At 40.2% G+C, this 9,056-nt stretch overlaps 2 pseudogenes; both read left to right on the top strand.

Moving 5' to 3' along the window:
* Positions 1–3,594: 3,594 nt before the first annotated feature.
* LOC109693109 (large ribosomal subunit protein eL34 pseudogene) lies at positions 3,595–4,396 on the top strand (annotated as a pseudogene).
* Positions 4,397–5,929: 1,533 nt separating this feature from the next.
* LOC109693116 (elongin-B pseudogene) lies at positions 5,930–7,176 on the top strand (annotated as a pseudogene).
* The last annotated feature ends 1,880 nt before the right edge of the window (positions 7,177–9,056 follow it).

The following is a 9,056-nucleotide window of genomic DNA, read 5'->3' as shown; positions in this document are numbered from 1 at the left end:
TGTAACTACAATTAAAAAGAATGAAAATACCAACTGTTGGTAAGAATATAGAAAAACTGGAATTCTCACACATTACTTGATGTGAGTGTAAAATTATATCATTGTGGAAAATTGCTTGGCAGTTTCTCAAAGTTAAATATATAAGACATTTACCATACATCCATTTTGCTCTGATTATTGTGGAGATGAGGACAGCTTCGTTATGAGATAATGTCTGTCTCTTGGGCTCAGTCACATTCTAAAGAAAATCATTTTAATAGGATAATTTCTGTCTCTAGATCCCTTCATTCTACTATAGTCAGCTATAGTCCCAGCTACTTGGGAGGATCACTTCAGTCCAGGACTTCAAGGTTAGCCTGAACAACACAGACTCCATCTCTAAATAAAGAGTCTTTTTGTGGTTTGGTCTCACCTTCAGCTGTTAACTGATGAACTTCTGTTATCTCTTATTCTCTCCAGCGCCTGGCCTTTGTAATTTAATTTAGGACATCTCAGAATTTTTCTTTTATCAAAAGCATCTGGACCAGGTGCTGGTGGCTCACACTTGTAATTCTAGCTATTTAAGAGGCTGAGATCTGGAGGATCTCAGTCAAAGTGGGCAAATTGTTTGCAAAACCCCATCTCTAAAATAACCAGAGCACAATGGACAGGAGATGGGGCTCACGAAATAGATAGAGTTGCCTGTTTTGTAAGCGTGAAGCTCTAAATTCAAACCTCAGTCCCACAAAAAAAAAAATCTGGACTTGATAGGATTAGCACTGAGCAATCACACTCCTGTGATTCTCTCCTGAGCACTTTAGTAACTTTAACTGTGTGTGTCTTGTCTCCACTTAATCTTCTTATCATCAGTTAATTCCAGTGAACCTTCAGGTGGAGTTTTCCCTTTACCCTATACTATACTAAACCATAATCATGAGATTAACAGTTTTCTAAATCCTGTGAGACCTTGTAGCGAACCACTGAACCTGAGGCTGGTGGTGTTAGTAACTCCCAACATATCAATATAATGACTTCCTTTTTTTGCCTTAAAACACTCTAAATAAATACACCATGAGAAATGATCTTTCAAGCTGAGCATGATGGCACACACCTGTAATCCCAGTGCTCTGGAGGCAGAGGCAGGAAAATTGAGAGCTCAATGTCAGCCTAGGCCACATATGGAAACCCTATCTTTAAAAAAAAAGTGATCTTTCAGCAGTATAATTTCAAACACAGATAGACTCTCCAATTTTTACAACAAAATAAAGACTTTCAAATTGAATAAATGTGTATTGTGCTCCAAGCATGGATGAACATGAAACATTTTGCTTTGGCTACATGTGCCAAGTGAATAGCGTAAAGAGGAAATTTCTTGAGATACTTCAGGCTTTGGGTGTGAGTACTTACTATTTCCATTACTTTAGCATTTATTATGCCTTAAAGGTATTTCCCTGAACTGTAAACTTCGTTTTTTTAAAGATTTTTTTCTATGTGTGGGACTGGGATTTGAACTGTGACTTCATTTTTTTTTTTTAACAGTTTAAGTACAAAATAATGAGCCCCAGAAAGATTGAAAATTTGGTGCAGAAGCCAGGAGTACTGGTGCAGCACTCAGGAGGCTGAGGCAGGAGAATTGTTCCAGGCCAGTGTGAGCTATTTCCAAAGAATGACCTCACAGACCTCTCTTCTACCAACCAACCAGTGCAATGAGACTGGAAGTTAGGAGATAGAAAATGGTCAGGCAGGACAGGGCCAGGGGAAAGTCGATGGAACACAGAACCAAGAACACAGAGAAGATAAACAGGTGTGGTGAATCTGGGGAGTTTTGAAACCACTTGCTCAGACCTTAAAACTACTGAGGCTTATGAATGGTATGCTGATAGAGTGCCCAGCCAGTGTCCCAGACATCAGGGCCATTGGGAAGGGAAAGGGAGACATGCACAGTGTCCCTGCGATGTCCATGGGCTGGCACAGATGTACATCCCCTGAATGGGCCAATAGCACAGAGGCACAACCAGCAAATAAAATACTTATAAAAACTACTAGACAAAGAGCCTCAAGGGCTTAAACCTTTCTGAGACCCACTTCTCACGTACATGGAATTTTCTACATTCTTCTCTCTACTTAAATAAAACTCTGCTCTTTTGCTTCACCCTGTGTCCATGACTTGCATTCTTTAATTGCATGAGACAAAGTTCCCAGAAACTACTACAGCATACCTGAGACTACAGCACTGCAACAGCAAGGTCAATAAACTTGCTTCATTATGTTACAAAGTGTGCACCATAGGTTTTCATCTACTTTCTGCTATACAATAAAGAATTTGATCGGCCTTTGTGTCTGGTTCCTGGGAGGGAGACTCAAAATTCTCAGAATTTCCTGAGTCATAGGTATGTCTTGGTTACTCAAGAGCCTTTTGGATAACACATGGGTTTATTACAAGAGATGAGATGACTCAGGATAGGGGTCAGTCACCCACTGAAAAAGATCAATCATGGATTAAGGATTGGAGCTTTGTGACAACCTGATCTCCAGAGCGGGGAGTAGGAATATGGAGATCAGTTCAGTCAGCTGTCTAGATTCAAACAATCATGCATACCTAATGACATCCCAATAAAAACTCTAGACACTGAAGCACAGTGGAGCTTTCTGATTGGTGAACACATGGATGTGCTCTCCATGGGGAGAGGCCACAGAAACTTTGTGTGTTACAGCTTCTCAGCCCTCACCTTAGGAACATGCCTCTTTATTCAATTGGTCCTGATTTGTAGTCTTTGTAATACAAATGTAATTGTAAATAAAGTGTTTAGCTGAGTTTTGTGAGTCATTTTAACGAATTATCAAACATGAGGGGATTTGTGGGAAAACTCCAAATTTAGTTAGTCAGCAAAGCAAATGGCCCAGAAACTCTCTAAGTGCTTCTGGCATCTGAAGTGGTAGCAGTCTCATTGTAGCCCTTTAACTCATAGGGTCTATTCTAACTGTAGAGGTTCACACGAGAAATGAATTTCATGACATCAGATGTCAAAAATATTTTCAAACTATTGCACATGGCTTTTTAAATTTATTGTGCTTTAATACTACACAGGTATTTTATTGTGGTAACTTTACACATTCATACAATGTACCTTAAGTTCCTAGGAGAGAGACTCAAAATCCTTGGAATTTCATGAATCATGGGTGTGTCTTTCCTGACTCAGGATTGTCTTGGATCACATATGGGTTTACTCCAAGAGATGAAATGACTCAGGATAAAAGCCAGTTACCCACCCACCCACCAAAAGAGATCAGCCATATTTGCTTTTTTTTTTTTTTTCTTTTTCTGTTTCCAGTACTGGAGGTTGAACTTGGTCTTGCACTTATAAGCAAGTGCTCTACCACTTAATCCACACCCCAGTCCTGCACATTGCTTTTATAAACCTACCACCATCTGCTTAATTGGTATACTTCCCTGTTTGTAAAAGTTACTTATCCTGTGATGTGATGGAACACAAAAGTTTTCCTAATAAAGTGGTAGGGTTTTCAGGAAGAAATTAAAGTCATTAACAAGGAGTAAGTGTATTTAGAAAAACTGAAGGGCTCAAATGGGAAGCAGTCATTGTTATCATGCTTTGCTCCCTTGGTAGTTAAGAAGCTAATACTCGGAAATCAGATAATGAAGGCTCCTAACCATGTAGAAAACTTTAATGGAAATTGTATCTAGACATCACCAGTTTTTCTTTTTCCTCTTCCAGGGTTGGTATCTAGAGGCACTCAGAATGGCCCTGCCTTTGACATACCATTATAGGCACTCCTACAATACAGCTGCTAACAAAATTAGGCTGCCTGAACCTCTGGCAATAGAATTACTTACCTTTATATCAAGAAGGATTGGAAAGCACCAAAATCTGCATGAGGTGTGTACCCAGGCAGACTTTGAGAAGTTCCTGCTGCAATACCTCAAATTTTTATGAGACTGTTAAAAAAAAAAAAAAGTCAGGAAGGCTTATGGTGAATCCATATGTGATGCATGTGTCTGTGCTGTTACATCAAGCATACTTTTCTTATTGAGGAGCATAAAATTGTTGTGAAAGTGTAGAAGGCACAAGCACAGAGTCAGACAGATAAATTAAAACAATGAAACTGTTTTGGGGGGGCATGGGTTTGAATCCTAGCTGAACAACAGAAAAAGAAAATAAGCTTTTTTGAGCAATAAAAGATCAAAAGGCTGAAAAGAGATTACCAAAAGAAGGATGAACAGCACCAACAACACAACATAATGTAGAAAGCCTTGGCCTTCGGAGTCAGGTGATCATTTCATGGCTCTACAATTTATTAGTTGTGTGTCTTTGAGTTAATCACTTAATCCCTATTAGTCTCTGTTTTATGATCTATAAAACATGGATAACAACCCCTGATCTGCTTGTCTGGCAAAGTTGTGAAGATCAATGGAGATAATGCATGTGAAACTACTCTATAAAAGCTAAATAAATATAAAATCCTGGTATGAGAAAATTTCAGATCTGAAGACATTTTTCAAATGCAACATCCAAAAGATAACAACTCAGATATACAACATTAGTACTTTTCCCAAGGGCTCAAACATCTTCTGCCCTAACAACAAAAGGTTAAAACAAAAACACAGAGGAAACTGAGAGGTGAAAAGCAGCACCCCAGAGAAGTAGGATGACTCATTTCCAGTCAGTGATATGAAAGACGCTTTCTCCCCATGATTCCTGACTGAACATTAACTACACAGCCACCCTGGGCAAAGGACTGCTCAGAATTCCAGAAGCTAAAATATTTGACAGAACTGACCTAAATCCTGTAATGATAATGTTTGGCTTTATGCACCCTTTATCCTTTGGATCTCTCAAGCATGTCAGTGCCACTGGAGAGGACCATCTCTATTTTTTGGCTGCATTTCAAAATATGAATTCATTTTACAACCCCTGTCCTTTTGTGGTTGGCTGAATACATCATCTGTGTTAAATGTCCGCATTTAATCTTCAAGAATGTTAGTAAGTTTATTACCATCAAAAGAGCAGATGCACAAGTGTCATCATGAAATGGGATGTGTGTGTATGTGAAATGGGAACACAAGGTGAACCATTCAACTGAACAGATTGCCAAGAAACAGGTTCTGTTTCTTTTTATTTTACTTTTATTAATTTGTGCTGCCATGAATGTTTATCGCTCTGTCAACTAGTCCTTTAATTTGCAATCTTGTTATTATTTAGGAAATAAAATACAAACCTCCTTTAGCATTAATGTAATGAGACATTACCCTTTATGGTTGACTGTTAGGGGTTTTAGTAACCCACATATCCTTGGTTCCCTGGGAAAAAGTTTATTGATTTTTCTAGCACTTGCTGTTAATGCTTGATGTTTGGCTATAGAGTTGCAGCTAGTCTGCACAGGGGAGCTGCTTACGTGACCAGCATAATTACTACTGGATTGCACGATGTGCGTCATGCTACTGGTACTTACACTCTTACAACGTCATTAAAGTAAACCATCTTTTCCTCTCACTATTGCAACAGCTAAAATCACATATGAACCTACATTGCTCCCCTTTTAAACCCAGATTATACACAGTGAGAAGTTAAAAGTTACTTTGCGAATATGGCACCATCCTAAGACATGTTTATAAAGACCAATGGGATCTTGTATTCCTGATATACAAGCAGAAAGAAGTCATAATTTTTCTCTGAGCACCAACCTCTCCCCTTTCCCCACTTTTTCTCCAGATTTTTCTTCACTCCCCTTCCTTTCATACAGACTTCAGCAACTCTAGCCACAGTCTTTTTCAGTGGAAATATATTCCCTTTCCTATTTATTAATGATGTTATGTATTTCAAAGTTATCTCAATTAATAAATGTTTTATGATAAACCTTTAGTGGCTGCATGCTGAGTCTGGTAAGTTGACTAAGGGCCTCAAGAGCACTGGTCAGAAGGAATCACACAGAAATGGGAGGGCCCAAGGAAGGAACAGGAATCCAGGAAGGTATGTACCTGGATGGCATATGTCCAAAGACGAGGGCAATGTTGTTCATTTTGGCCAAGAACACAGCTCCCTGAAATGTATTTTTGGGGGGATCCTTAGGATAATGTCCCCTTGAGGTCCACTCAAGCCACTTCCAGATCCAGAGACTTAGTTCCTGCCCCAAGATAGTGGTTTTCAAAGTATACAGGCAAGGCAGGGATGTCCTTGTAAGCAGATAGGAAGCTGTCCAGGGGTTAAAAGGCCTAATAGAAACAATGGAAGAGGCAGAAGCCAGTGATTCATACCTGTAATCCTAGCTACGCAGGAGGCAGAGATCCAGAGGATTTCCAAAACACGCAACAAAAAAGGGCTGGAGTGGCTTAAGCAGTAGTGTGCCTGCCTAGCAAGTGTGGGGCCCTGAGTTCAAACCCCAGTACTCAAAAAAAACCCAAAAAACCTACAATGGAAACAATGAAGAGGTGAGTGACACAGCATTATGGTTCCCCAAGCCTTCAAAACATCAGTTGACACCTATTACAGGGACAGTCTGTAGTCAACGGGAGTGGTCACCAATGATACAGATAAGCTGAATTTAACAAAAGAATTTTCAATAAACAAAAAAAGTTCTGGCTTTTAAAAAAGATTTTCTAATTAACCAAGGGAATTTAAGCTCAAGACTAAATGATAATTAGCACATCTAAATTAAGCTTGTCATTTCATATTTAGTTTTAAAACTCTAAAAAGACAGAGAACACCTAAAACTAGCACAAATAAAATCCCCTAGTAGCTTTAATTTATGATGATTCAAAAATAAAATAATTGAGGCAGGGGGAGGGGAGGCCAGGCGGGTCCGGGGGTGGTGGCGGGACGCTGACACGGGTCCGCAGTCCCAGGACACGTTCCTCACGATCCGGCGCCACAAGACCATCTTCCCGGATGCCAAGGAGTTGAGCACCGTGTCCGAGCTGAAGCGCATCGTTAAGGGCATCCTCAAGTGGCCATCAGACGACCAGCGGCTGTACAAGGACGACCAGCTTCTAGATGACGGGAGCACACTGGGCGCGTGTGTCTTCACCAGCCAAACAGCACGGCCGCAGTGGGCCTGGCCTTTCGTGCAGAGGACGCCTTTGAGGCCCTGCGCATCGAGCCCTTCTCCAGTCCACCAGAGCTTCCAGATGTGATGAAGCCTCAGGATTCTGGAGGCAGCACCAATGAACAAGCTGTACAGTGAGGGTGAGTGTCCCCTGGGCCCACCTCCAGATGCCATGCCCCCCAATAAAAGGTTTGGGTGTCTAAAAAAATAAAATAATTGAAGCTAATAATTTAGTATTTGGCCTCAACATAGCTTTGATTCCTACACACACATATACTCAGTGCACCAACAAACTAAGCCTTGTATATCCAAGACTAACACTTGCACAATGCCTAATAGCTCATCTTCCTCTCCTTTTCTCAACCTGTGTGATAGTGAGGAAATTAAGAACTTTGTTACACCCTTTTTAGTCATACCAACAGAAAAGCTTTTGCTCTGCCTATCCAAAGACCCAAATCTCTAAGGCACCAATTACTATTGGAGATAGTTTTCAACAAGAACTATCTCCTAGGCAGAGGTTGTGCAAAGCTAACTGCTTTGAACTGTAGGAGGCATTACCCAATGCAGACTGCTGCTGCCTGAGGGCCAAGTTCTCTGGTCTTTCTATAATGGTAAAAAACTCCAAAAAAAGCAAAAAAAGGATGCCCAACCAAATTAAAGCCATTGCTAAGTATGCTTGCTCAGTCACTCGGGGATAATTTTTCTTGCATGGCTATCCTGTGAAGCGTGCTATGTCAGATTCTATCCATCTAAAGTGAAATTAACATGTCTAGAAGAGCAGTTGAGAACAGGAATAATTATCCTCATAAGAAAATTTTAGAAAAACCAGAGAGCCCTCACCTCTAAATATTTCACCCTTTCTCCTGCAGAGAAGACATCAGACTTGCTTTACATAAAATTAATGTCAATAGGAGGCAACTCAGGAAATCATAGCAACACAAACAAAGAACTTATTGCCAGAGGAATCTAAAACTAAGATGAGCTGGCTTGGGAGGAGCAAAAGCCTAACTGGCAACATTGGTACCAGGGATCCTATATACTGCATCAGTGGATACCCATCCCTAAAGGAGTCTTCATCTGACACTGCTTCAAATCAAATAATCAAGCTCAATTCTATCACTCAAAAGCAAGCACTGGTTAAAAATTTTTTCCCTGTGTACCTCTTTTTTAGCAGAGTGAAACTATCACATATATAAATATCCACTTTTTATTGAAAAATAGTCTTATATTCTACCAATATTCACTAGAACTTTCCCTCACTGTTGGACATTTATAGTTTAATGGTAAGTGCAATTTTGAAGATACTACTTGGTTTGAATCTTACAAATCTTACAAGGTTGTACAATCTTGGGAAAATTATTCTTTGTGCCTCAGTCACCCTCAATTGTAAAATGGATTAAACCTGAGTTTTATTAAAGGAGGTGCTATGTTCTAAATGCTTGCCTCACCCCTCATTCATATGTTGACTTTGATCCCATTTTAGGTAGTCTTTGGGAGGTAATTAGGTCATGAAGGCCCCACCCTCCTAAAATTAGTGCCTTCACAAAATAGGCCCAAGGAAACTCATTTGCCCTATCCACCACGAAAAGACAGCAATAAGGAACCACCTACGAATCAGTTAACATTGTTCACCATACCCAGATGCAGTTCCTTGATCTTAAGACTTCCCAGCCTCCAGAATTGAGAAATTAAAGTAACTGATACTTAGACAAAGGACAGTCCTTTAACTTTACAGTGTGTTGTGGATGTTAAGAGCATAAACATAGACATCAGACCGACCAAAAATTTTTTGTTTTGTTAGTATTAGGGTTTGATCTCAGGGCCTCATACTTGCTAGGAAGGCACTCTACCACTTGAGCCACTCCACCAGCCCTTTTTGGTGTTGGGTATTTTCGAGACAGGGTCTCTCAACAATTTGCTCAGGCTGGCTTCAAACTGTGATCCTCCTGAGTAGCTAGGATTAAGGGCATGAGCTACTGGCACCTGGCTAGTTTTGTCTCTTTAGGAGAGACCCAGGA

Source organism: Castor canadensis, chromosome 3 (genome assembly GCF_047511655.1).
Source record: "Castor canadensis chromosome 3, mCasCan1.hap1v2, whole genome shotgun sequence".
Lineage (NCBI taxonomy): Eukaryota > Metazoa > Chordata > Mammalia > Rodentia > Castoridae > Castor > Castor canadensis.
The sequence above is the reverse complement of the archived record's forward strand: the minus strand, read 5'-3'. Positions and strand labels throughout refer to the sequence as shown.